The sequence below is a fragment of the Pleurodeles waltl genome, chromosome 5 (genome assembly GCF_031143425.1).
Source record: "Pleurodeles waltl isolate 20211129_DDA chromosome 5, aPleWal1.hap1.20221129, whole genome shotgun sequence".
Taxonomy (NCBI): domain Eukaryota; kingdom Metazoa; phylum Chordata; class Amphibia; order Caudata; family Salamandridae; genus Pleurodeles; species Pleurodeles waltl.
In genome coordinates, this window is record NC_090444.1 from 1,528,944,568 (window position 1) to 1,528,972,540 (window position 27,973).

The following is a 27,973-nucleotide window of genomic DNA, read 5'->3' on the forward strand; positions in this document are numbered from 1 at the left end:
TTTCATTTTTCAATAATTTATGGATCACATACTTTCTGGCATGTTAGATCAACTCATTGTTGTATACCTTAACAATACCTTGATATTCTCAAAGATCCTCTGGTAAATCATGAGCATGTCAGTAGTATTTACCAGACTTTGCCAATACCAAATCTTTTGCAAACTTGAAAAATTTGAATTTGGCCAGCCAGAAATGGATTACTTATGTTTTCAGTTAAATAGCTTTGGCATTTCCATGGGCCCACATAAAGAATCAGCCACTTTGGATTGTCCTTTTCCTTCTACCGTAAATCAGACATGATGCTTCCTAGGCTTGTCCAATTTCTGCCGGCACTTCGTAGATAACTTTCGTTCAGTTAACCTGCAGCATCACCCGTGCACTTCAGAAAGATATGGTTATCCATGGATTTCAGTGGGAGTCTTTAGCTGATTAACCCTTTCAATTACTAAAGCAATCCCTTACTTTAGCTACAATCATACGCCACCCTGATCCAACTTAAAAATAATGTTGAGACTGATTCCTTTGACCAAGCAATTGGAGCAGTCCTTTTACAACTTCAAGAAAAGGATGAGTTGGAACATCCAATTGTTTACCTTTCACATTTTTTGTCAGATGCTGAGAGAAACTAATCTGTCCTGGAAAGAGAGCTATTAGCCATCAAAAAAGCTTGCTCTGAATTCCGACCGTTCTTGATGGGAGCACGTGAACTGTTTAAAATTTGCACCGACCAAGCAGTCTCCAGTCTCTCAGGATTCTACAGTGTAGGAACAGTCATCGAGCCAGCTGGGCTTATTTTTTCAAACAATAACACTTCATCATCACTTATATCTCTGGTCCTAAAAATATCCTGCTCTCTTGTGAAGATATCCAGAAAAGTCATCAATGTTTAGTCAATATGTCCTTCTTCTATAGACTGTCATTCCAGTTGTGCAATCATTCCTTGAAAAGGTTTGAGCCAGTCATTCCAAAGTCTCTAGGAAAGAATGGAAAACCATGTCTGGAGCTGTGTTTTAAAGAGATATGTGTGTCTTTAATGGAAAAAGCCCTTGTCATCTCATCCAAAGACCTGAGAGTTGAAATCTTCGAGATGTGTCGAGATTCTGGTCATAGGTGAATTAAATCCACCTTGGAACTCATCCTTTGATCCTTTTGGTGGTCATCCATTCTAAATGATATCAAGCTCTATGCTGGGACCTGTCCTACCTGTGCTCAGGGGAAATCTACTCATTCTCATCCCTCATGACTCTTGCAACCTCTACTCATTCCTTTAGAAACTTGGCACACTACCTTTACTGACTTCATTGTTGCTCTGCCTTCTGCTGGCGGGAAGCAGGTCATTACCATCACCATTGACTGATTTTCAAATATGGCTCACTTCACAGCCCTCAACAAAAAAATGTTGCTGAGTCTTTGTGACACATCTTTTGGAAAGAAATATTTCTTTGCTTAGTTTCCCCCAGGTTATAGTTTCTGATCGTGACCCTCAGAACATCTCCCATTTTTGGAATTATTTGTGAAAATCTCTTCAAATTGGTGTGGCCTTGTCTTCTGGTTTCCACTGCCAGGCAAATAGCCAGACCAAACGACTGAACAAAGGGCTGGAACATTATCTTTGATTTTTCCGTAACTCTACTCAAAATGACAGGTCTTCTTTTTGGGTCGTAGCTGAACGTTCCTATAGCAATTCCATCTACAATGCCACCTATTCTGCTTCATTTTCTGCCTCCAAGATCTGTACCCTCAGATATTTCCTTATAATTTTCAGAGTTTTGTCATGGTGCCTGTTCAACAGCCACAGGTGTTTATCAGGCATCTAAGAAATGAATAAAGGATTGTGCTGATAACTGCTGCATCTCTTCTCCTTCCTACAAAATCTGAGATAAATATTTTCCTTCTCATTTCTTCCACAATAAATTTAAGCCCCATTTTGCTATTGGCCTTTTAAAGTTATTCACATAATCAATCCACTTAGCTTGTCATTGGAAGATCTACCTTGTTTTCACACCTCTCAAATAAAGCCATACCAATTTGATTCTTTTCAACATTTATTTTCTTTGCCCCTTCCTGTTTGGTCAAGATAAACCTTAATGCAAAGTCAGTGAAATCTGTGATTCTCACATTTTATGTTGGCAAGTGCAATTTTGATCCAGTGGAAAGGCTATGTTCCAAATGAACGGTCTTGGGAATCAACCCTTCTGTCCATGACCTCGATAAACCATGCCCATGATAAACCTGGAGCTTGTGGTGAGGGGCATATTGTTGCATCCCACCTGGGGCCCCCAGCTGAGGCAATGTTGAGCAGACAGAATGAGCGCTCCCGCTGGAACAAAACTGGCCATGTAGATATTGGCATGCTGCTACAGTCCCTCAGCATACTTACACTTATTGGTTTGCCATATCCCTGGCAGTCAAGAACTGTGAAGACATAAGTATCTTGTCAAACGCACAACCAATGGCTCTCCACAAGTCTTCAGCTCCTTGACAAACCAGTCCTTTCAATAAAAAATTCAACATGATAATGTAATTTCAAGTTGATTTCTGGTCACTTGTGTTTAAAAACCTTCCACTTGGGATTTGTAGTTTTGCACTCAAAAATTTCCCGAATGGTCAACGTCAGTTAAAACCTCTACCTGAAATGATAAGCTCCCTTGTTAAAGGAATTGCCGCACATCGTCAAAATATTGCTATTAGCATTCAGATTTAATCCTAAAAAATTACTCATTTTGCATACATTTGGTATGAAAAATTACATATATTACACCAATTATGCTGGTGTAGTAAAGACTACTTTAGTTTGATTATCTGGAAACAGCATCCGTTTAAATACAAAATGCAGATAAGGAACAGTGCCATTTTCATGGGGTGTTCAATAAGGGCCACATGAACAAATATTAGGGATACTGATTTCCTATTTGCATTTATTTCTGAATCGCAAGTAGGAAATTGCTATTCCTAATGTATGAATTTTTGTTTTCTCAAATAGCAATTCCTAGGAGGTATACAATTGACCTGCCTCATGAATAATAATGAGTAAGTCACTGTTTGCGACCCGATTAGGAATCACTGCAATTACACGGAGAGTGGCCTGTTAGGGTCAGCAGACCACCATGTCTGTGATTACTTTTTAATAAAGCAATCTTTTTGTTTGCAGTCCATTTTCCTTCAAGGAAAATGTGATGTATTTAAAAAGAAAAAAAGGAAACTTAGAAGTTTCATTTTGTAAGAGTAAGCAGTAGTCTGTGGGACCATTGCCTGCTCTTAAACATTTGTTTTTCAACATTATCAGAGGGTAACGGGTCCCAAGCAGAACTCTTCCCATTTGTGAATGGGTTACCACCATTTTTAAAGTGGTCGTAAACTATTACTGTTTTGCAACTGGAATTTGGTCGCAAAACAGTAATACATACCATAATGATTTGGTATTTTGAAGGGACACCCAAAACATGCCCCTTCCAAATAGCGAATCACAAATGCAAATCACGATTCTGTTAGTCAGTCCTGTGTTTAAGTTTTTTTTTTTTTTTAAGGGACCTCCATAACTTCCATCAGGAAACATAGGCCCTCATTATGACCATGGAGTCAGTGATAAAATGGCGGTAAGACCACCAACAGGCTGGAGGTAACCACTGCCAAATTATGACCATGGCGGAGATATCTCCAAAAGACAGTAAATGTACTACACCGACCGCCAGAGCAGAATCAACAGGCACCACGGCGGTAGCCGCCTACAGCCAGGCGGCAGACAAAGTTCTGCCCACCATATTATGACACGGCAATCCGACACCTTTTCTGAGGCGGTACCAACACCATCAAAAGCCTGGCGGAAACAGAGCTCAGAAGTCAAAGGACTCACCATTGGAGACACAGGGAAGAACCACTCCTCCATGGAACCAGAACTGCAAGTCTTTCAGATGATCTTCTAGTTTATGCTCCACCACGAACACCAACGCCAGTGAAGATGATGACGGTGAGTACAGCTGCCTAGCACACAAGGGAGGGTGGGAGGAAAACGACAGTGACACACACAACACACACCCCATACACACACACCATACACACAACCAGCTACACAAGAAAACAAGTTATCCCTGAAAATTGGCTGAATAATGCAAGGACAACAGGAATTGACTAAAGTGACTCTAATAAGATAAACATCAAAAATAATAAGTCGATGTTGCAATGCAACAGATATGTACAAATGTACAAAAAAGGGACACTGCCCAGTTCACAGTTCACAGGGGCCACAGGGAAAAGTCCAAGGCCCCACTTGATCCCTACAACAATTTGGATAGAACACTGCAGGGCATCAGTTGGCAATTAGACAGGCACCTCAGGGGTAGGGAGGGCACCTCAGCCGGATGCAGAAACAAGACCACTGGTTCTGGAGGGGGAAACATGCCCTGTGCTTGGTCCTGGGGAGGGTTGAGCCACAATTTTTTGAGTGGGTGACTTGCCCACTGGTTCTGGAGGGGGCAACATGCCCTGTGCTCTGTCCTGGGGATTGATGGGCCATAGTCTCTGGAGTGGGCGCCTAGAGGTTCGGATGTTCCTGGGTATCATCAACCAACCAACGGTTCCCTGGGATCCAAATAAACTAAACAAACTTATAGACTATTTAATGGTATTCTTTGCCCTTTAGCGGCTGCAGAAGATTTTAGCCTTACTAACTATGCAACATTCTTGTCTGCCTTCAAATGAATGTTTGAAAGACCATATTTGGAATATTCAATAGAAGAAAGTCTCTGTGAAATCGCATAGGGTAACCTAGTTGTCTTGACATATGCAACCTGCTTCAGCTGAGGCATCCTGGGTAGAACGAACCCTGATAACTCTTTTCCATAGACTTCTCAAGAAAGAAATTAGGGAACAGCTTGTCCTTTCAGTCTGTTCATAATATTCTTCCACCTTAATAGACCATGTTCTACAGATTGAACACTGGCTGTGGGAGCTCAGAGCAGAAACATGTGGGGTCCGTCCCTTTTAAGGCCTCTGAAGAGCCTGTCTCAACCTCAAATGAAGAATCTATGCAAGGAGATCTAGCTTAGGGCCATCTCTCAGAGAATGAAAGAAAAAACTGCCCAAAAAAGACCTACACATGGATAACGGATGCCCTAAACATTTGATCCATGACGGTCCATTCTGACCTGAAAGGCCTTTGAGAAATGCCAGGTCCCATCCTTTGTGGATGGGAGAAGGATGGGAACAACTCAAGTTCCTTTCATTGGAATATCAGGTGATACACTACTTCCAAGTTTTCTTTATTAGTGTTTTTGGATTTTACCAACTGGAAGAGACAAAAAATCCTGACCTTAATGAATTGTGGATCAAATGGCTTGTACCTTGATGAGAGTTGAGCTTGGAACAAGAACATGCCAAGGATCACAAAATAATCTCCGAACGAGTTCAGACAGTTGATGGCACAACCTTGTACTTGGGGCAAGTGAAAGAAATGACCATACCTTTGAGAATTATAGTTGGTAAATATCTGGAAACAGTCTCTTTTGATCTAATATCATCTCCTAATCATACAGATATTCTGGATGTTCCTTGACTAACTCTCCATAATCTACATATCAACTGGAAATCCAGAAACATCTCCATATCTTCCCATATTCGCCATAAACATCATTGTTCTTCGGAGGACTACAAGGCCCTGAAGGAAATGGTTTCACTATAAGATTCAAGTATGATAAATGCTCTCCAAACAGTTCCAGTTCTGTACCATTTTTTTCCTGACCTTTTTGAGTAACCACAAGAAATATCTGGAGCTCTTCACCAAGAGATTGATTGTGCTGTTCATAGCTAACCAGGAGATACTCTACCTTTTGAAAGGGTGTATTCTATGTCAGACTCCAAGAAGGAGACCCTACAGAAATATCAACAAGAAAACCTGCAAAGTGGGCTAATAACGTGGTCTACCATTCCTGCCGGAACATCACTGCTCTTCATTCCTTAAAAATCTATTAAGTTAAGACCCTGCATAGACTTCAGAGGATTGAACTAGGTCACAATAAAGGAGAGATAGTCTCTCTTCCTTTAATTAGGGACATTTTGGAGTCTATCAGAAATGGTAAATATTCACCAAATTAGATCTTCATGGAGCCTATCACCTTATCCAAATAAAAGAGGGTGACAAATGAAAGGTTGCTTTTCGAACGCTATTAGGCCACTTTGTGGACTGTGAAATGCATTTTGGATTAAGCAGTGCACCTTTCATTTTTCAATAATTTATGGATCACATACCTTCTGGCATGTTAGATCAACTCATTGTTGTATACCTTAACAATACCTTGATATTCTCAAAGATCCTCTGGTAAATCATGAGCATGTCAGTAGTATTTACCAGACTTTGCCAATACCAAATCTTTTGCAAACTTGAAAAATGTGAATTTGGCCAGCCAGAAATGGATTACTTATGTTTTCAGTTAAATAGCTTTGGCATTTCCATGGGCCCACATAAAGAATCAGCCATTTTGGATTGTCCTTTTCCTTCTACCGTAAATCAGACACAATGCTTCCTAGGCTTGTCCAATTTCTGCCGGAACTTCGTAGATAACTTTCGTTCAGTTAACCTGCAGCATCACCCGTGCACTTCAGAAAGGTATGGTTAGCCATGGATTTCAGTGGGAGTCTTTAGCTGATTAACCCTTTCAATTACTAAAGCAATCCCTTACTTTAGCTACAATCATACGCCACCCTGATCCAACTTAAAAATAATGTTGAGACTAATTCCTTCGACCAAGCAATTGGAGGAGTCCTTTTACAACTTCAAGAAAAGGATGAGTTGGAACATCCAATTGTTTACCTTTCAATTTTTTTGTCAGATGCTGAGAGAAACTAATCTGTCCTGGAAAGAGAGCTATTAGCCATCAAAAAAGCTTGCTCTGAATTCCGACCGTTCTTGATGGGAGCACGTGAACTGTTTAAAATTTGCACCGACCAAACAGTCTCCAGTGTCTCAGGATTCTACAGTGTAGGAACAGTCATCAAGCCAACTGGGCTTATTTTTTCAAACTATAACACTTCATCATCACTTATATCTCTGGTCCTAAAAATATCCTGCTCTCTTGTGAAGATATCCAGAAATGTCATCAATGTTTGGTCAATATGTCCTTCTTCTATAGACTGTCATTCCAGTTGTGGAATCATTCCTTGAAAAGGTTTGAGCCAGTCATTCCAAAGTCTCTAGGAAAGAATGGAAAACCCTGTCTGGAGCTGTGTTTAAAAGAGATATGTGTGTCTTTAATGGAAAAAGCCCTTGTCATCTCATCCAAAGACCTGAGAGTTGAAATCTTTGAGATGTGTCGAGATTCTGGTCATAGGTGAATTAAATCCACCTTCAAACTCATCCTTTGATCCTTTTGGTGGCCATCCATTCTCAATGATATCAAGCTCTATGCTGGGACCTGTCCTACCTGTGCTCAGGGGAAATCTACTCATTCTCATCCCTCATGACTCTTGCAACCTCTACTCATTCCTTTAGAAACTTGGCACACTACCTTTACTGACTTCATTGTTGCTCTGCCTTCTGCTGGCGGGAAGCAGGTCATTAACATCACCATTGACTTATTTTCAAATATGGCTCACCTCACAGCCCTCAAGAAAAAAATGTTGCCGAGTCTTTGTGACACATCTTTTGGAAAGAAATATTTCTTTGCTTAGTTTTCCCCAGGTTATAGTTTCTGATCGTGACCCTCAGAACATCTCCCATTTCTGGAATTATTTGTGAAAATATCTTCAAATTGGTGTGGCCTTGTCTTCTGGTTTCCACTGCCAGGCAAATAGCCAGACCAAACGACTGAACAAAGGGCTGGAACATTATCTTTGATTTTTCCGTAACTCTACTCAAAATGACAGGTCTTCTTTTTGGGTCGTAGCTGAACGTTCCTATAGCAATTCCATCTACAATGCCACCTATTCTGCTTCATTTTCTGCCTCCAAGATCTGTACCCTCAGATATTTCCTTATAATTTTCAGAGTTTTGTCATGGTGCCTGTTCAACAGCCACAGGTGTTTATCAGGCATCTAAGAAATGAATAAAGGATTGTGGTGATAAATGCTGCATCTCCTCTCCTTCCTACAAAATCTGAGATAAATATTTACCTTCTCATTTCTTCCACAATAAATTTAAGCCCCATTTTGCTATGGGACTTTTAAAGTTATTCACATAATCAATCCACTTAACTTGTCATTGGAAGATCTACCTTGTTTTCACACCTCTCAAATAAAGCCATACCAATTTGATTCTTTTCAACATTTATTTTCTTTGCCCCTTCCAGTTTGGTCAAGATAAACCTTAATGCAAAGTCAGTGAAATCTGTGATTCTCACATTTTATGTTGGCAAGTGCAATTTTGATCCAGTGGAAAGGCTATGTTCCAAATGAACGGTCTTGGGAGTCAACCCTTCTGTCCATGACCTCGATAAACCATGCCCACGATAAACCTGGAGCTTGTGGTGAGGGGCATATTGTTGCATCCCACCTGGGTCCCCCAGCTGAGGCAATGTTGAGCAGACAGAATGAGCGCGCCCGCTGGAACAAAACAGGCCATGTAGATATTGACATGCTGCCACAGTCCCTCAGCATACTTACACTTATTGGTTTGCCATATCCCTGGCAGTCAAGAACTGTGAAGATCTAGGTATCTTGTCAAACGCACAACCAATGGCTCTCCACAAGTCTTCAGCTCCTTGACAAACCAGTCCTTTCAATAAAAAATTCAACATGATAATGTAATTTCAAGTTGATTTCTGGTCACTTGTATTTAAAAACCTTCCACTTGGGATTTGTAGTTTTGCACTCAAAAATTTCCCGAATGGTCAACTTCAGTTAAAACCTCTACCCGAAATGATAAGCTCCCTTGTTAAAGGAATTGACGCTCATCGTCAAAATATTGCTATTAGCATTCAGATTTAACCCTAAAAAATTACTCATTTTGCATACATTTGGTATGAAAAATTACATATATTACACCAATTATGCTGGTGTAGTAAAGACTACTTTAGTTTGATTATCTGGAAACAGCATCCGTTTAAATACAAAATGCAGATAAGGAACAGTGCCATTTTCATGGGGTGTTCAATAAGGGCCACATGAACAAATATTAGGGATACTGATTTTCTATTTGCATTTATTTCTGAATCGCAAGTAGGAAATTGCTATTCCTAATGTATAAATTTTTGTTTTCCCAAATAGCAATTCCTAGGAGGTATACAATTGACCTGCTTCATGAATAATAATGAGTAAGTCACTGTTTGCGACCCATTAGGAATCACAGCAATTACACGGACAGTGGCCTGTTAGGGTCAGCAGACCACCATGTCTGTGATTACTTTTTAATAAAGCAATCTTTTTGTTTGCAGTCCATTTTCCTTCAAGGAAAATGTGATGTATTTAAAAAGAAAAAAATGCAACTTAGAAGTTTCATTTTGTAAGAGTAAGCAGTAGTCTGTGGGACCATTGCCTGCTCTTAAACATTTTTTTTTCAACATTATCAGAGGGTAACGGGTCCCAAGCAGAACTCTTCCCATTTGTGAATGGGTTACCACCATTTTTAAAGTGGTCATAAACTATTACTGTTTTGCAACTGGAATTTGGTCGCAAAACAGTAATGCATACCATAATGATTTGGTATTTTGAAGGGACACCCAAAACATGCCCCTTCCAAATAGCGAATCACAAATGCAAATCGCGATTCTGTTAGTCAGTCCTGTGTTTAAGTTTTTTTTTTTTTTTTAAGGGACCTTCATAACTTCCATCAGGAAACATAGGCCCTCATTATGACCATGGAGTCAGTGATATAATGGCGGTAAGACCACCAACAGGCTGGAGGTAACCAGTGCCAAATTATGACCATGGCGGAGATATCTCCAAAAGACAGTAAATGTACTACACCGACCGCCAGAGCAGAATCAACAGGCACCACGGCGGTAGCCACCTACAGCCAGGCGGCAGACAAAGTTCTGCCCACCATATTATGATACGGCAATCCGACACCTTTTCTGAGGCGGTACCAACACCATCAAAAGCCTGGCGGAAACAGAGCTCAGAAGTCAAAGGACTCACCATTGGAGACACAGGGAAGAACTACTCCTCCATGGAACCAGAACTGCAAGTCTTTCAGATGATCTTCTAGTTTATGCTCCACCACGAACACCAACGCCAGTGAAGATGTTGACGGTGAGTACAGCTGCCTAGCACACAAGGGAGGGTGGGAGGAAAACGACAGTGACACACACAACACACACCCCACACACACACACCATACACACAACCAGCTACACAAGAAAACAAGTTATCCCTGAAAATTGGCTGAATAATGCAAGGACAACAGGAATTGACTAAAGTGACTCTAATAAGATAAACATCAAAAATAATAAGTCAATGGTGCAATGCAACAGATATGTACAAATGTACAAAAAAGGGACACTGCCCAGTCCACAGTTCACAGGGGCCACAGGGAAAAGTCCAAGGCCCCACTTGATCCCTACAACAATTCGGATAGAACACTGCAGGGCATCAGTTGGCAATTAGACAGGCACCTCAGGGGGAGGGAGGGCACCTCAGCCGGATGCGGAAACAAGACCACTGGTTCTGGAGGGGGAAACATGCCCTGTGCTTGCTTCTGGGGAGGGATGGGCCACAATTTCTTGAGTGGGTGACTTGCCCACTGGTTCTGGAGGGGGCAACATGCCCTGTGCTCTGTCCTGGGGAGTGATGGGCCATAGTCTCTGGAGTGGGTGACTTGCCCACTGGTTCTGGAGGGGGCAACATGCCCTGTGCTTTGTCCTGGGGAGTGGAAGGCCATAGTCTCTGGTTTGGGTGACTTACCCACTGGTTCTGGAGGCATCAACATGCCCTGTGCTTGGTCCTGGGGAGTGATAGGCCACAGTCCCAGGAGTGGGTGACTTTCCCACTGGTTCTGGAGGGGGCAACATGTACTGTGCTTGGTCCTGGGGAGTGATGGGCCTCAGTCTCTGGAGTGGATGACTTGCCCACTGGTTCTGGAGGGGGAAACATGCCCTGTGCTCGGTCTTGGGAAGTGATGGGCCAATGTCTCTGGAGTTTGTGACTTGCCCACTGGTTCTGGTAGCGGCAGGCCGCACAGCATCTCATGGAGTCTGGATCATATGGTGTTCACCGGCGGTGATGGCTTCACTGTGGTGGTGGTGGTGGGAGGCTCCTGCTCAGCCCTTCCACCTCCGATGGCTGCACTGTGGTGGTGGTTGTGGGAGGCTCCTGCTCATCCCCTGCACCCTCCGATGGCTGCAATGTGGTGGTGGTTGTGGGAGGCTCCTGCTCAGCCCCTGCACCCTCCGATGGCTGCAATGTGGTGGTGCTTGTGAGAGGCTCATGCTCAGCCCCTGCACCATCTGATGGCTGCACTGTGGTAGTGGTTTTGGGAGGTTCATGCTCAGCCCCTGCACTCACTCATGACTGCACAACCACGACTGGCGATGGGGGCTCTATGACAGCTGCTGTTGCAGGCTCCTTCCCCTTCTTGCTGGCTGGTGCAGGTCCTTTCCCTTCTTGCTGGCTGGTGCAGGCTCCTTCCCCTTTAGTATCTGTGGCTTGGAATCCTTTCAACCACGAGTAGGCGCTGATGAAATTGGGCCCGTGGACTGTTTGGTTGAGGTGCTTGGCTGGGTACTTGATACCCTGGCCATACGTGCAGGATGAGGGGGGTAGGGAAGAAGTCAATCTGGGAAAGGAAAAGCTTTTTAAGGACATTGGGCCGAAAGAGGGAGAAGTAATGGGAGTGAGGAAGAGGGAGTGGTTGGTGGAGGTGTTTGTCTGCTGGATTTGGATGCAGGTGTATGGGTTGTATGCTGTTGTGATGTGGATGGCTGTTGGTTTTCTGAATGCTTGCGTTTGTGTACTTTACGGGGGACAGACACAAAGGGAGAGGACACAGGGGACGTTTTCATGGATGTTGTGGAGGTGTCTGCCAGTGAGTTGTGTGTTTTGCTTGGTGTGGTGATGATGCTGGTAGTGGATATTGATGGATTGCATGCAGGTGTGAGTGTGAACGTAACTGGGTGGGAGGTGGAGGAGGAGGAGGAGGGGAAGACAGTGGAGGCTGTGGATGTTATAGTGTCTGCAAAAACATGGTGTTTGTGTGAGTGCCTGTGGGATGAAGTGTGGTGCTTGTGTTTGCCTGTGACACTTTTGGGTGTTGTCCTGTGTGCATGCTCGTCTGGCTGTATGCTTGGGATGTGTTGGGGTTGAGGAGAATAGGACTGGGAAGTGGTAGTTGAAGGGGGGATGGTTGAAACAGGGACAATGGCTGCCATCGGAAAGGAAGCCAGAGCCTGGATCGATCTCTGTTGGGCCGCCAATCCACTGTGAATGCCCTCCAGGAATGCATTAGATTGCTGCATCTGGGATGCCAGCCCCTGGATGGCATTCACAATGGTTGACTGTCTTGCAGAGATGGATCTCAGGCGGTCAATATCCTCCTCACTCAGGGCAGTAGGTCTAACTGGGGCAGGGCCTGAGGTGCCGGGGGTGAAGGAGATGCCCACCCTCCTGGGTGAGAGGCACGGGCAACTCGCTGAGGGGCTGCTGGGAGGGTAGTGCTGGTATGGGGGTGTCGGCTGTACCTGTAGCTGGGGTGGTCACAGAGGTGTCTGCCACCACCAGGGAGATCCCATCATAGGAGGTATGAGAGTCTGCATTGTCCCCTCCAGTCTCCACCATGGTGCTCCCCTCGCCCTTTGTCCCACTGGCACCCACAGCGTCGGTGTATTCTGTCTCCAGGGTCCTGTGGGATGCAGCTCCCTCCGTCGCTGGTGCCTCTGCTCCTCTGCCAGATGATGCTAATGAACATAAGGACAGGATGACAAAACAAGAGAGGGGGAGAGAGACAAAGGGTGCACTGGGTCAATGACTGCACCAACACCACCGTTGGCATACCGAGCACCCTCATACACAGGGTACAGGCCTACGCACTATGAATTGCACTACCAGTGATATTGCTAGCCACAGCGGCATGAGGAGCACACACCACCAACTGCAGCACACCTGGGACCCACGCAGCCCTGACCAGTAGTGGATGCTAACAAGCTAGGTATGCAGTATTTCCCCTTCAGATCCTCAGCCACCAGATGACCTGTGCTGCTATGGTTGGCCTGGCCTAGGGGCACCCACTGATACACACCCACCACAGGGATACAACCCCTCCATCCATTTCCTTCAATGATGGCCACTGTACTCACCCCCTTGTGACTGCTGTGATGCCCTTATGCACCCATCCAGCTCTGGATAGGCCACCGCCAGTATGCAGGCTATCAGGGTGGTCAGGGTTCGACGGGCACCCCTTCCTCATTGGGAGGCCATTTCCAGCAGGGCCTCTGCGGTCTTCAGTGCCCAGCGTCTCAGGCCCTTCCACCATTTGCGACAGTGGGTGCTCTGCCTGCCGTAGACCCCCAGGGTCTGCACCTCCTTGGTGATGGCACGCCATATACCCTTCTTTCGATGGGCACTGACCTGTAGAGGCCAAACAGACAGGATAACACTATTAGAGTTTCGAGCCTGTAACACGAATGACCCACCATACCCATTTCCATTACTATTGGCACACACATAGCCCAGCACTCAACGTGTACCCAGCAAGGAGGACATGCCTCCCCCTCACACAAAGCCTTCACACACACCTCCATACATTCATGCCACATGCATTGTGCCCACAGTGTACTCACCTGTTGGTCTGGAGGTCCATTCAGCAGTCCGTACTGGGGTAGGACCCCATCCACCAGTCTTTCAAATTCCTCTGAAGTGAAGGCTGGGGCCCTTACGCCGGTCACACAGGCCATGGTAGGTTCCAGACACAGGTCACAGCAGCACATGCAGTGTAGGTTCTCTCCTTTGTAAGGTCAGGAAACAAGTGAGGGATCAGATAGAAAATGGTGGTCACGTCTGTGGCGTGCATACCGTCGCCGCCGGCATAGATCACCATTGGCCACTGTACCCAATAAGGCCCAATATTAACCAATGAGGAATTGCACTGTGGTTCCCAACCACCTCCCGCCACAGCGCACAACGTCAGCGGCATTACCTCACTTCCACCTGTCCCTCCACACAGGACAGGCGGACGCCATTTCAGGGGAGGGGCAGGCCTATGGAATAATGTTGCGTCACAGGATAAATAGCCACATACTTGACAAATCACACAGTCCCATGTTTACAGGTTGCAGACTACTGTTGTGGCTCCATTGTTCAGTTTGTGACAGCCTCCTCACTCTTTTGTCCCTTAGATATCTACCGCTGCGGATGAATAGGAGATGTAGACATACACTGTGTACAGACCCCTGGTGAACTTGTCTACACTGGAGGAGAAGCACATTATGCTCACCTATAGGCTGGACAGGGCCGCAATCAAAGAGTTGTGTGCCCAATTGGAGCCTGACCTGATTTCTGCTGTCCGTCATCCCACTGGGATCCCCCCTCTTGTGCAAGTGCTATCAGTTCTCCATTTCCTGGCAACTGGTTCTTTCCACATGACAGTGGGCTTGGCGGCAGGAATGTCACAGCCAATGTTCTCAATAGTTCTGACAAGAGTGTTGTCTGCCCTGATAAACCTCTAGTGCAGCTACATTGCATTTCCCCAGGCTGAGGATTTGGCCACTTTGAAGGCTGAGTTTTATGCAATGGGACATATCCCCAATATAATAGGGGTGATTGACGGAACACATATTGCATTTGTCCCCCCCTGCCACAATGAACAGGTGTTCAGGAATCGTAAGAGTTTCCACTCTATGAATGTGCCGATGGTATGCTTGGCAGACCAGAATATCTCCCACGTCAATGATAAGTATCCTGAGTCGGTGCATGATGCCTTTGTTCTAAGGAATAGCAGCATCCCAAATGTGATAGCCCAACAACAGAGGCACAGGGTGTGGCTAATAGGTGAGCCCTGGTTCCCACCCAGTATATGTTTGTGTATACCTATGTTGTTGGCCATATAGGATAGTGTATGGCTACATTTTGTTCCTCAGTATTTGCAGGTGACTCTGGTTACCCCAAACTATCATGGCTACTGACCCCTGTGAGGAATGCCAGGACAAAGGCAGAAGAAAGTTATAATGGGGCACATGGGTGAACCAAAAGGATAATTGAAAGGACATTTGGCCTCCTGAAGGCCAGGTTCCGGTGCCTTCATCGAACAGGTGGATCCCTGTGCTACTTACCCAAAAAAGGTCTGCCAGATAGTCGTGGCATGCTGCATGTTGTACAACCTGGCCCTCAGACACCATGTCCCTTTTCTGCAAGAGGAGGGGACTGGAGATGCTCGTGTGGCAGCAGTGGATCCTGTGGACTGTGAGGATGAGGAGAATGAGGATGTGGACAACAGAACATCTTTAATCCGTCAGTACTTCCAATGACACACAGGTGAGACAGTACAACTTTACATTTCAGTGAATGAGGTTGTATTTATTCTGTGTGACATTGGCATGCTGGTATTTCCCACTTCTATGCCCACTTACTGTTCCTTCTGACTATTTATTTTGCAGATGTTGGTAATTAGACAAATACTCCTGGTGTGATCACAACAGCCAGCTACAGGCCATTAATTCTATGCTCATTTTGTGTACAGTTCATTTGCAAATGTTGGACCTGTTTCAATCAATACATATTTGAAATACATGACATACTCGAAATCGATTTATATCAAAGGGTGTTTATTGTAGTGCTAATATATAGCAGGGAGGTGCAATGGGATGGGGTGATGATGGAGGAATGTCCTGGGTATTGTTCCAGTCTGCTTGTTGCACAGGTGCATTGTCCATGGGGGCATAGGAAGGGGAACAATGGCAGTTCAAGGTGGACAGGGTGACTGAGTGGGACACAAGATTGACAATCAGGAGAGGCCCATTTCCTGGCGGGGTCTTGGAAAGTGTCTCTGGCTTCTGTCTGGATTGCAGGGAACGTTTGCAGAGTGGTTCACCTTCTGCAGGAGGGGTGTTGGTGGCCCGTGAGTCCTGTGGTGGGGCCTCCTGGCCAGTAGCAGCAGTGGAAGTGGAAGGCTGCTCAGATGTCTGGCTAGTGGCAGGGGCCCGCTGGTGTGACACTGCCTCCCTCATAATGTTGTCCATGTCTGCCAGCACCCCTGCTATGGAGATCAGGGTGTTGTTGATGGACTGCAAGTCCTCCCTGATCCCCTGGTACTGTCCCTCCTGCAGCTGCCTGTTCTCCTGCACATTGTCTAGGATTTGGTCCATTGTGTCCTGGGAATGTTGATAGGCTCCCAGGATCTCAAAGAGCACCTCCTGGAGAGACGGTTCCCTGGGCCTGTCCACCCCTGGAGCACAGCAGTCCTCCCAGTGTCCCTGTTGGCCTGTGCCTCTATCCCCTGAACTGTGTGCCCACTGCCACATACCCCAGGTCCCTGATTGTCTTGTGTGCAAGGTGTGGTCTGGGATCCCTGTACAGGTGGGCACACTGCTGATTGACGTGTCCTGGGGACAGAGGTTTGGGGGCGCTGGCTGGGTGCTGTGGTGTTGTTTCCTGATAGGGGAGGTTCTGTGGTGGTCTGTGATGGTCCAGTGGTCCCTGATGGGCCAGGTAGATCATCCAGATCCTGAAGACCAGAGTAACTGTCATCAATGTGGGCATCTTCAGTTGGGGAACTAGATAGTGCTGGCACCTCCTCTCCGGTGACATTTATTGGGGTACCTGTTGGGATGTAAATGATGTGTTATGGTTAATGTGTATGACATATTGTACATCCCTGGCTTCCCCTCTATGGATCGTGTTGCCCTGTCAGCTTTTACTTGCGTATGTTGGTGTATGGTGGGATTGTCAGTTCTCTATGCTGTGCATGCTTTAGTGATGCAGGGCTGTGAGGGGTGTCCATGCATTGGTACAGCATGCAGGTTTTGGTATTGGGATTGAGGAGATTAGATTGTGGATTGTGTGGGCTGTAGTGGAGTGATGGGAGTGAGGGAGAGATTATGTGATGGCATGCAGGTAGGGGGGTGATAATTGTTGAAAGTTGAATTACTAGAGTTCAGTCCTCCTCCGACTCCAGCCAGGCCCTCAGGATGCAGTATTGCCAAGACTTGCTCCTCCCATGCTGTGAGTTGTGGGGGAGGAGGTGGCGGTCCACCACCAGTCCTCTGGACAGCTAGTTGATGTCTTGCTGCTATGGAACGTACCTTCCCCCATATGTCGTTCCACCTCTTCTTGATGTCGTCCCTTGTTCTGGGGTGCTGTCCCATGGTGTTGACCCTGTCCCTGATTCTCCATCATAGCTCCATCTTCCTGGCTGTTGATATCTGCTGCACCTGTGCTCCAAATAGCTGTGTCTCTACCCTGAAAATGTCCTCCACCATGACCCTTAACTCCTCCTCAGTGAAACGGGGGTGCCTTTGTGGTGCCATGGGTGTTATGTGATGTGTGTTGGTGAGGGTGTGTTGGGTAATGTGTTGGGGTGTGTGAAGTGGGGTGTATGAGGGATGTATGGATGTATATGGTGTTTGTATGTAGTTGTGGCAAAGGTAATTTACAATACAACACAGTGCAATGCACATGACGCTCCTCCAAAACTTTACTACGTCAAACCAATATGTAATGGTAGCATAATATTTATATGCTGGATGATAGGAAAACATCCGCTTCTGAAAAGAGGCAAAATATAGGACTGTCAAAGGCCTTGGCTGTAAAAATTATTTAATGAATTAATTGATGTCTTTTCAAGGATGGTAGTTTTTTTTTTTGAGTGAACACTTTGTATGTGGTAATTCTGATGAATGCACTCATAGAAGGAATGTTGTCCGCTGTTACCAGTTAGGCTAAACTTGTGTCACACAACACTTTGGAACTTATTTAGAAGCCCCTAATACTATCATTGTGTAATTCTTTTAATGTAGTGGTTGAGCTAAGCAGTGTGCCACAATTACAAACTGGCACAATAGAACCATTGCACCAGTTTAGAAAGCCTTGCACCACATTATACCTGTGGCAGGTACGATGTACCCAAGTTATGTGTTCCCCCGTAAAAAGTCATACAGAGCTGGTGCAGTGAAATCTACAAAATTTCACTGCGTCGTTCTGTGCCTTCACTGTCTCAAAAATATAAGCAGGTGTTAAACTGATGCAAGACTTTTCAAAATGGGAGCCTTCCATGCACTGCTGTAGTAGCATAATTTTTTTGTCCAGCAATGCAAGACTTTAGCAGAATTTCTGACACATCTGTGGAAAATGTGCACCATGGAGCTCTGTATAGTAAGTACAGTGCTACCATGGTGTCATTAGGGGGGCATAGGGCAGCGCAAGAAATCTGATGCATCAAAACCGATGCGTCAGATTCTTTTAAATGAGGCCCTTTGTTTTTCCACAAATGGGACTTTGCAGGACAGGCAAACTGGGGTTGGACTGAATAAGGAAAGCTTTCTAGTGGAAGGAAAGACTTAGCCTGGAAGACGTTTAGCTGGAAGGAGATTCCCCTAGAAGCTGCAGCCATGGTGTCCAGCTGGCAGCGCAGCCTGCTGATATGTGCTTCAGCTGGGCAGGAGTCCCTGACTGTGCAGGTAAGCCCCTCTCTCTGCCTTAGCTGGCTGCACTGTCAAAGGAGAAGATGCAATCTAGGGTTTAAACTGGTAAGCCTTGATCTCACACTACCTTTCCATTAGACCAAACTATATGATTGTCACCAATACAGGTTCTCGCGTGCGCCTCGCTGACTTCTCTACCAAAAAGCAGTGTGTTTAGAAATAGGCAGGTTAAGCTCTCAGTAAACAAAGTGGGCACTTCCTTAGATTTTTTTTGCACCCTAATTGCAGATGCTCTTGACCACTTAGTAATAAAATGCCTCCAAACTCACACACCAGCACCTTCATGTGGCAGAAACTATTTTTAATCGGTCAACCAGAGTTTCCGTATTGGGTGAGGGCTCTATCGGATATTTTGCAAGTGATATCTGTGTTTTATATACACACCTGGGCACTTTGCTGTCCCTGTGCCACTTTTCCAACATGGTGGGAGCAGTGAGGTTCTGTTTTCATGCTCTGATAATGAGTGGGGCTCCTAATTATTAGGGGTGGGTGACAGTGAATTCCGCTATGTGGTGGAGGGCAGAGGTTTTGCGGAACTCCATGCTCCAACGGCAGCTCGGAGTGGCAAAACCCTGACAACTCTGTCAATGGAGCGGATTTTATTACCCACCCTTAATTTTCAGCAAGTCACATTGATTCATCCTAGACATAACCATCACCCTCAAGGAACACTTTGCCAAAATATAAATTTGCCCTGCTACCAATTCTGTACTGGAGAAACCGTTCTTCCCACAAAGTGACTTCAGAACTGCTGTTTACCTCGTCATACACATCTAAATAGTAGAAATGCCCTGATTCATGTCACCCCAGAGTCCACAGTAGACTTCCTAAAGGAGCATAAAAGGCTACAACATGTCTAATTTAGGATGAATTGTATTTCAAATGTTGGACATGTACTTTTGAGTTTTACATGCCCGGCAGTGAAAAACTCAAAAATTCATTTTTCACCATACTGGAGCCTACCTCTCCCATAGGATAACATTCGGTTACCTCATTATATTTATTAAGTGATAATGTTTGCTTGGGAACAGGTAGAAATATCATGGTTTGGTTCTAAGGAATTAAAAGTCCTCTTTAATGGCAAAGTCAGATTTTAAGTCAGAATTCTGAAAAAGACACTTTTAGAAAGTTGGCATTTTCTTGTCCTCATCTTTGATGCCTGCAGACTGTGTCATGGATCAGATGACTAGGTGTAGTTAACCTTTTTTGATTCCTCCTAGACAATAACACAAAGGGAGACTGGATGTTGGCAGAACGGGCTATGCCGACAGGATGGGAGGGGCAGTATTGGGCACAGCCCGACATATTTCAAAAGAGCTGCTCAGCACAAACACAAAGATCTTCACACTAGCCGTTTGTGACTCCAGACCCTGTGGAGAAGAGGCAGGGAGGCAGCAAATTCCAGAATGATCTGCAGAGAGAAAACTCCAGACATTTCCTCCACTTCAAAGCTGACACAAGGTAAAAAAGTAAGACCCACTCTTCAGTTCCATTGTGGTCCTGCGGAGAACTCTCAGAGGACTGGGCTGCTGTGCTCTTCTGCCAAAAGCCTGGCCTCAGAGGACTACCCTGCTGCTTGAGACCTGCTTCTCTGCTTGGACCCGGGACCACAATAGTGACTCGAGGATTAATTTGCCAGCCTCCTGTTCAGAGTGTCAAGGACACAAAAAGCTCTAAAAACTTTCAAAGTGCACCTGGGCCCAGCCTGAAGTGAGATCGGGACCTACTCGCTCATCCATCTGTGCAGGGTGCATCACTAGATGGCCTGACTATGCTGTAGTTCCTGCTACATTCTTCTCTGCAGCAGCAAATACCATTCAGTGGCTCTTCTTTGGAAGAGTATAAGCCATTGTCAGACACAACTTCATCCAGCAGCTTCTTGATGATGCTTGCCCCTCTGACACCACCAGCTGCCTTGCCCAACTGAACTTTTCATTCTCAGACAATTTTCTTCAAAATTTCTTCTAAGTCTTAAGGTAAACAGGAACTGGGCCCGATCCACCTCATGTATCTCTACCTAGCTCCTTCGCAGTCAGTCATAAATTTCTACTTAGTCACAGTTTCGCAAAACTAGAAAACTGCAGTTAGTCTTTGATCTTTTAGGTGCTAAATTGCACTAAGACCCTTACAAATGTCATAACTCTAGTTCTGCAGTTGGATCTTGGTTGTTTTGTTATCAAATAATTCGTTAAATTTCACTCTATTTTTCTAATTTGGTGTGGAATTTTTCTCATGCTGCGTTTTCACTTTATTCTTGTTTGAGTGCCGCCAGGGTACTTTACACATTGCCTATGGGTTAAGCTCGACAACTTTTGTGACAAACTACCACATGGTTAAGCACACGTTAATTTAGTAACTTTTGGGGTTCACCCTGCAAGGATTGTCGCTGTTGCTTGGGGAAGACTCACACCCACCTAATCCAATAAGCCAAGTCTTCACTCTTGACATTCATCAATCTTTATTTGGGTTTCTCAAATACATAGGGGCATATTTATGAGAGACTTGCACCCCGGGAGCATCACTTTTTGTTGATGCTCCATTGGCTCAGGCCTCTCAACCATTTCTATGAGGCCACAGAAAGTCAATTTCCATGGCTTTGAATGGCCTCATAGATGTAGAGGAAGACAAAGTAGTGCAAGCCACTTGTTGTCTTACTGCGCTCTAGGTAGCAATTCCATAAACATTACAGTAGATTTTCCTGCACAACGAGCATGGATTTTGACGCCTCCCTAGAATGACTTAATCATGTAAATATGGGGTAGGGCCAAAACCTTACACTTCCCCAGGGCAGGCATAACAAGGAGGAATATTTTCATTTCTTAGTTTTTTTCCTCTTTCCAAGTGTGTTGCATTCTCCAGCACACATAGAAAGAGGAAAACAACTTTCAGAATTGTTTTTGAGCAGGAAAGTGCCCCTCCCTGCACAAAAACAATCCTGCTTGCAACGCAGACATCCTTACACCATGGTGCAACGGTTCCTGCATTGGCACTAGGCAGTCAGTTGTGAGCCAGCGCAGGGGGAAATGACAGGAATCCGTTGTACTGCATACATGCAGTGCATTCCAGCCCTTTCACCTAAGCGTAAGTCAGAGCAACATGAAGACTTGCACTGCTGCCCTGCTGCCCTGCTGCCCTATGCCAGTACTTCATAAATAAACCCCTTTGTCTTTTGTGGTTCACTCTATTAATCAGCCTCATGATTAACAAGCGTACCTATCATTCAGAACTGCTTTGACCATTCAAATCAATGTTATGGTGAAAACATTTATATCATGATATGTGTCTACGAATTATGGCTTTGGGCCCTAATTACACGATGGCAATTATGTGGTGATTTTTACAATAAATAACGATTATGATGTGAATTATTTACTGGGTGCAATAAATGAAATAAATTCAGAGGTTTCCTTCTGGAAATGAGGAGTTGCATATGGAATTTACTACATATTTGTATCCTTTACAGTTTGCCAGTTTTGAGCTGCGCAATCTCACCGGGAGTATATTCTGGGGATCCAGTAATAAATGCACATTTTGGAATTCTGATCCCTGTACAAACCCACAATTTAATGGGCTTCTTGGAATGGAGTCTTGTTTATGACAGATGGAGCCTTTAGATTAACCCAAGCTAAAAACACTACGTGAAAATTACACCTGTTCTTTATTTTACAAAAGTTCCCATTATCATTATCAAATGAAACTTAGGCCTAATAAGAGCATGGTTTCTGGATAAAAAGTAGTTTTAAATCTTTAAACGTTTTGGTCAAACAAAATTATCTATTGCACAAGTTGTGGGATGATTTCAAAGAAAGTGTGCTTCACAGAAATTACCAGCAATTTGTGACCATGAGGAAAATCTGGAATTTTGAGACTCAATAAGAACAATTATAGTACCTTGTTACACTATCGATAGTTGTATCCTTAAATACAAAACCCTCATCAAAGTCCCACGACTGATTTAGTTTCCGAGGAGGCAAGTCAGACCAGTTTACATTTCTATCTGTGAATTCAGAGATTTGATTCAGTTAGGATCTGGAAAAGGAATTTGTTCTGATCTTGAGTTTGTTTTACCTAAATCTTTCTGGGTATTCTTGATTTGGCAATCTTTAAACACTTTATGATTCTTTAAACATATCATATGCAAGACATTTTAGGAATCAAGGGGGTCACTTTGACCCTGGCCGTACGGGACCGCCAGGGCTAAAACGACGGAAGCACCGCCAACAGGCTGGCGGTGCTTCCAGGCGTATTCCGACCGCGGTGGAAGCGCCGCGGTCGCACCGCCGGGGCCGGCGGTATTCCGCCACTTTTGCCCCAGCGGTGATAATCCGCCTGGGCAGCGCTGCTTGGATTACGAGTCCCCGACCGCCAGCCTTTTTCTGACGGTTTGCACCTCCAGGAAAAGGCTGGCGAAACGGGGAGTCATGGGGCCCCTGGGGGCCCCTGCACTGCCCATGCCACTGGCATGGGCAGTGCAGGGGCCCCATGCAGCTTTTCACTGTCTGCTATGCAGACAGTGAAAAGCGCGACGGGTGCAACTGCACCCGTCGCACGGCTGCAACACCGCCGGCTCCATTTGCAGCCGGCTCCTATGTTGCGGCCGTGATCCCCGCTGGGCAGGCGGGCGTAAACCAGGTTTCCGCCCGCCGGCCCAGCGGGGATCTCCAAATGGCCGCAGCGGGGGTGCAGCCGCATTGGCGGCCGCATGGCGGTCAGATCTTGGCGGGCGGCTAATGCCACCCGCCAAGGTCGTAACGACCCCCCAAGTGTTAGATCAAAACTGTTTACTCAGTTTCCTATACCAGTTTCCTATACAAGTAGAGTACATCTATTTGTGTCAGTCTGTGTGAATTTAAATTGAGACTACAAAGTATGTCAGGGTGGAGGTAGCTAAAACATTTTTCCGTAATATTTTTGTTACACATGTGTACATCTTGGGAAGATTTGATTAGTTGCTGCACTTTTACTCTTCAAATAAAGCAAGAAAAATAAAATTAACAATTTGAAATGCCTGTTTATCGATTAGAAATTTGGTAATATCGTGTTTTCTTCCATTTGCCTGTACACTTACATTTACATTTATTTATCTTCGTAGGATTAAGATTGTATCAGTTGCTGCTAGTCTTGTGTTCATATATAGCAAGGAAGATGAATCAGGAGCGTATAATGTCTATATTAATTGGGTATTTGGTAAAACAGTGTTTTCTGCGATTAACACGTGTGTATTCAAACTGGATGGCAAAGAAATGCCAAGCAGAAGTCGTTGACAAGAAAAATAATGTTTTGTTAGTTCCCAGGTAATATCCTACCATAAGATCTGGCCAGATAATAAGAAAACAAGTGCTTTTTAATCTGCTGTAAAGTGAATTGCATTTAAGGAACACGTGGGTTAATGTGAAATCATTTGGCAGAATTATCTAGAGAAACTATAGTACCAGTCCGAAAACAGAAAAATAAACCACAAAATAGAGCGCAAGGTGAAGCTTAGTAAAATGCTAATCACCAATACTTCATAGTATGCAACTGGAAAAAATGCTATTATATTTTATGATAAAAGTTGTCATTTAAGTGACATCACAAATAGGTTTTAGGTAGCTACCAGTGAGCTTACCCAAAACAAAGAAAGACTGTGGGTGGTAGGACGTTTTTTAAGGTGTGAGAAATGTGTTATATTTCACAACCTTAACTGGTCCCAAAAATGTAATAGTAATCTCTAAGGGCCCTGATTACGAGTGGCCACATGCGATACATTCATGAATTGTTCAGAATTGATCATATCTATAATTATTGCTTATGTTGGCTTTTCGGGGAACTCGTACAGCATGCAGATGTTGGTGATGATTCAAAATATGAAAGTCCAGGTAAATATAGGACCTTTAACCTTTGTTAAATTCCAGTAAGTTTGAAGTATAGATCAAGTGAAGGTAATCCATGTAGCTAGTGTACTGATCTTTCTGTAATATGAATACTGCATTTGTTACATTATTTTTATTTGTCTGTACACTGCAGTCAGTTTTGTTTTAAAATTATGTTATAAAAACACTTTGCTTATAAAAAAAATCATGAAAGTAGTATTTGTAGATAACAGATTCACCTTCTTCATGGGTCCTTAAACCTACACTAAGATTATGTTCAGAGGACAACTGATGTCGTGGGCCCTTCTTACTACTGCTCTGGCCATAAGGCCTAATACAAGGCTTTTCCTCACTTGACTCTTAGGATAGGTGGGGCGAGCAGTCACAGGCTTTTCAGGCAGGTAGCGTGGGTGTTCTCAAGCTCAGAGCTAAACAATCAACCAACGCACCCAATAATTCAAAGGTCCATCCTAGTGTTTATGTTTTCAGGAATAAGCATGCTAAAAAATAGGTACATTGAACTTTATGCACCTACAGTAGTCATAAACAAGTCTGTGTTTCTGACCCCACCCATTACAGATCCTACACCCACCCACTACATCTCTGTAAGGTTCTGCATTGCTGGTTCTGAGTTCCCTTTCCTTCTAGGGGATTTCAAGAGAGGCATGAGTAAGATTCAGGAGAAATACAAACACCCCCAATGCATATGGGCATTCAGCCTCAAGTCTTTTAGCCCTACCCTTTTACAAGATGAGCAAGTCCACTCAAGATCACTTTAGAGGTGCCTAGCACTGGGGTGGTATGCACGCTCACTTGCAAGAGCAGCAGCACACAATAGTCTTCAGCAGAGTCTCCTTGATGCTGGGCACAGGGCCACATTTGACAGCACACTTCCTCAGCTATCCCTTCACTGTCAAGGTGCCTAGATGGTGTGGACTCGCTGTGGCCCGATAGAGTGAAAATCAGTAGTCCTGAGATGACACTGTCCCAACAGAACCATCAGTAGGTGGGGTCCCCTGGATGCCTCTTACAATCAGCAGTTGTAACCCACGCCTGGGCCAACTGTTAACAGGTATAGCCCCAACATATGCCATTCTGGAATTCATCAAATGTAGCTCCACAGGTTAGTCAGCAATTTGGCAAATACAGCCCAAAATGGGCCTGTCAGTACTTTGTCGGATGCAGCACTGTATGGGACAGTCCCAGACATGTGATCTCAGTCCAAACTGGGACTTCAGCAAATATGTCATTATGGAATTAGAGCTACTTCCGGGAACGGAACCTTCAGGAGAGAAGGTGCATCCTTATAGATCACCCTTGGTTAATGTTCTTATAGATGCCCCAATGCTACTGAGATTATGCTGAACAATGTTCTTTTATGGACAGTCTCTCCACCTTGAGGCATGCTCCTTCCCTCACCCACCAGGCAGGCTTCTAGGAGCTTTAGGACAGGTACACAACTCCCTCACCTATGGGAAATGGTCTGCTTAGTCAGTAGCTTTGGTTGCACAGCAGCATTCTTGACAGAGAATTTCCTTTATTTTGTCAAAGAGGAATTGGAACTGAAATAAAGTAGTTCAGTTGAAATTCCTCTTTTATACACCTCTGGCAGACAGTAGATATGGATTTACTGTCTCAAGCTGCAGAAACGGTTTGGGTTGGTTTTTCTTTTAAGTATCCTTTCCAAACGATTCTCAAAACAGAACATTTGTGTGAAGTGATACTTCTCACAGCAGGTTATCTCCAGACTGGGGCACCCAGAACTGAAGCACAAAGTGATGTGGTATTTCTGCGCTGGCTATCATTAACCTAACTGAAGGGTGAATCAAGAAAGACAGAAAGCAGACCCCACCTAATGGCGTCTATCCGACCCCTACAGTTCATCACGTGCCAGTGCTCAGCAGCCCCTCTCTAATCCAAATACCTTATAGAGTATTCAAAGGAGTCCTCACCTCCATTCCAGTCACATCATTGTCTAGTCTTCTCCTTCCAGCTGAAGGCATGTGAGCCTTAGACATCCACTGTCTGGGAGCACAGTCCTCACCCTCCAACACCTGAAAGGCCCAACCAGGAGTAAACACAATGGATCTCATTGGCCTCCATTATTCTGGCTCACTAACACGTCCACACTTAAACCACACAGGCTAGACACACCAATATGCTAAAGCCACATTCTGGATGTTAGTCCAAAGGACTGGACAAACACAAAGAAGCAGACTTTTTGCATGAGTGGGATAGTAGGCCTCCGCTTCAGTGGCCCAGAATAAAAGGTCTGGTCATACTGTTCATCTTCAAAACAAAGTGTGCTGCTATCTCACTGCTATCCATTATTTTCAAGGATTCAGTTCAGGTCACCACCCATCCACTCAAGTTATTAGATTGTGAGAGTATGTATTTTTCCTTCCCTTTAAATCCTCAATATAGTTTCTCCGGGGACTTAGTGTATCGCCCCCCCGGCTCTTCATTGCATTTTCTTCAAGCCTTTCCAGAGCAAGTATCAGACTTAATTTGTAACAAGCCAAATTTCACAAATCTTGGAGATTTTAATATTCACACAGATAATTTAGAGAATGCAGCTGCTAAGATAATTCTGTTAGATATGGAGGCCTTAGATCTCACACAATTGATCAGGGGCCCTACACACATCAAGGGTCATACCACTGACTTAGTTTTCAGCAATACAGCCGACTTAACTGCCCTGCCCCTCACCCCCTTAGCTTGGTCCAATCATTATCTAATCACTCTCTCCCTTCCTCTTCCAGTATCGGAAACACCCTCCCAAAGCATTATCCAACCTTATAGGTGCTGGCATATGCTTAAGACTAAAGAATGGATTGACATCTTAGAGAGTTCAAAACCCACATTGAATAGGAATATGCCTACATTTTTAGACTCATTTAATAATTTGATTAGCAAAAGCTTAGACACAATCCTTCCATACATGTTAAGGCCGAGTGAACATAAGAAAAAAGTGCCCCCTGGTTCTCCAAACATTTTAGACTAATAAAGAGAAAATGTAGGGGGCTGGGTGAAAATGGAGAAAATCCTATGAGATTTCCTCGAAAGATGAGTATAGGAAGGCCATCAGAAGGTTTCATGCTGAAATTAAAGCATCCCAAAGCACATATTGTGCAGATAAAATCGAACAGAGCTCTAACTCCCCGAAGGAAATCTCTCTCTTATTAAAATAATTTACCTTTCCTCAGGCACACAAAGACACTGTAGAAGCTTTGCATAAACATAGTAATGACTTAGATGGATTTTTGAGAGTGAGAGTATGTACTTTTCCTTCTCTTTAAATCCTTAATATAGTTTCTCTGGGGACATAGTGTATCCCCCCGGCTCTTCATTGCATTTTCTTCAAGCCTTTCCAGAGCAAGTGCCAGACTTAATTTGTAACAAGCCAAATTTCACAATTCTTGGCGATTTTAATATTTACACAGAGAAATTAGGGAATGCAGCTGCTAAGAGACTTCTGTTAGATATGGAGGCATTAGATCTCACACAATCGATCAGGGGCACTACACACATCAAGGGTCATACCATTGACTTAGTTTTCAGCAATA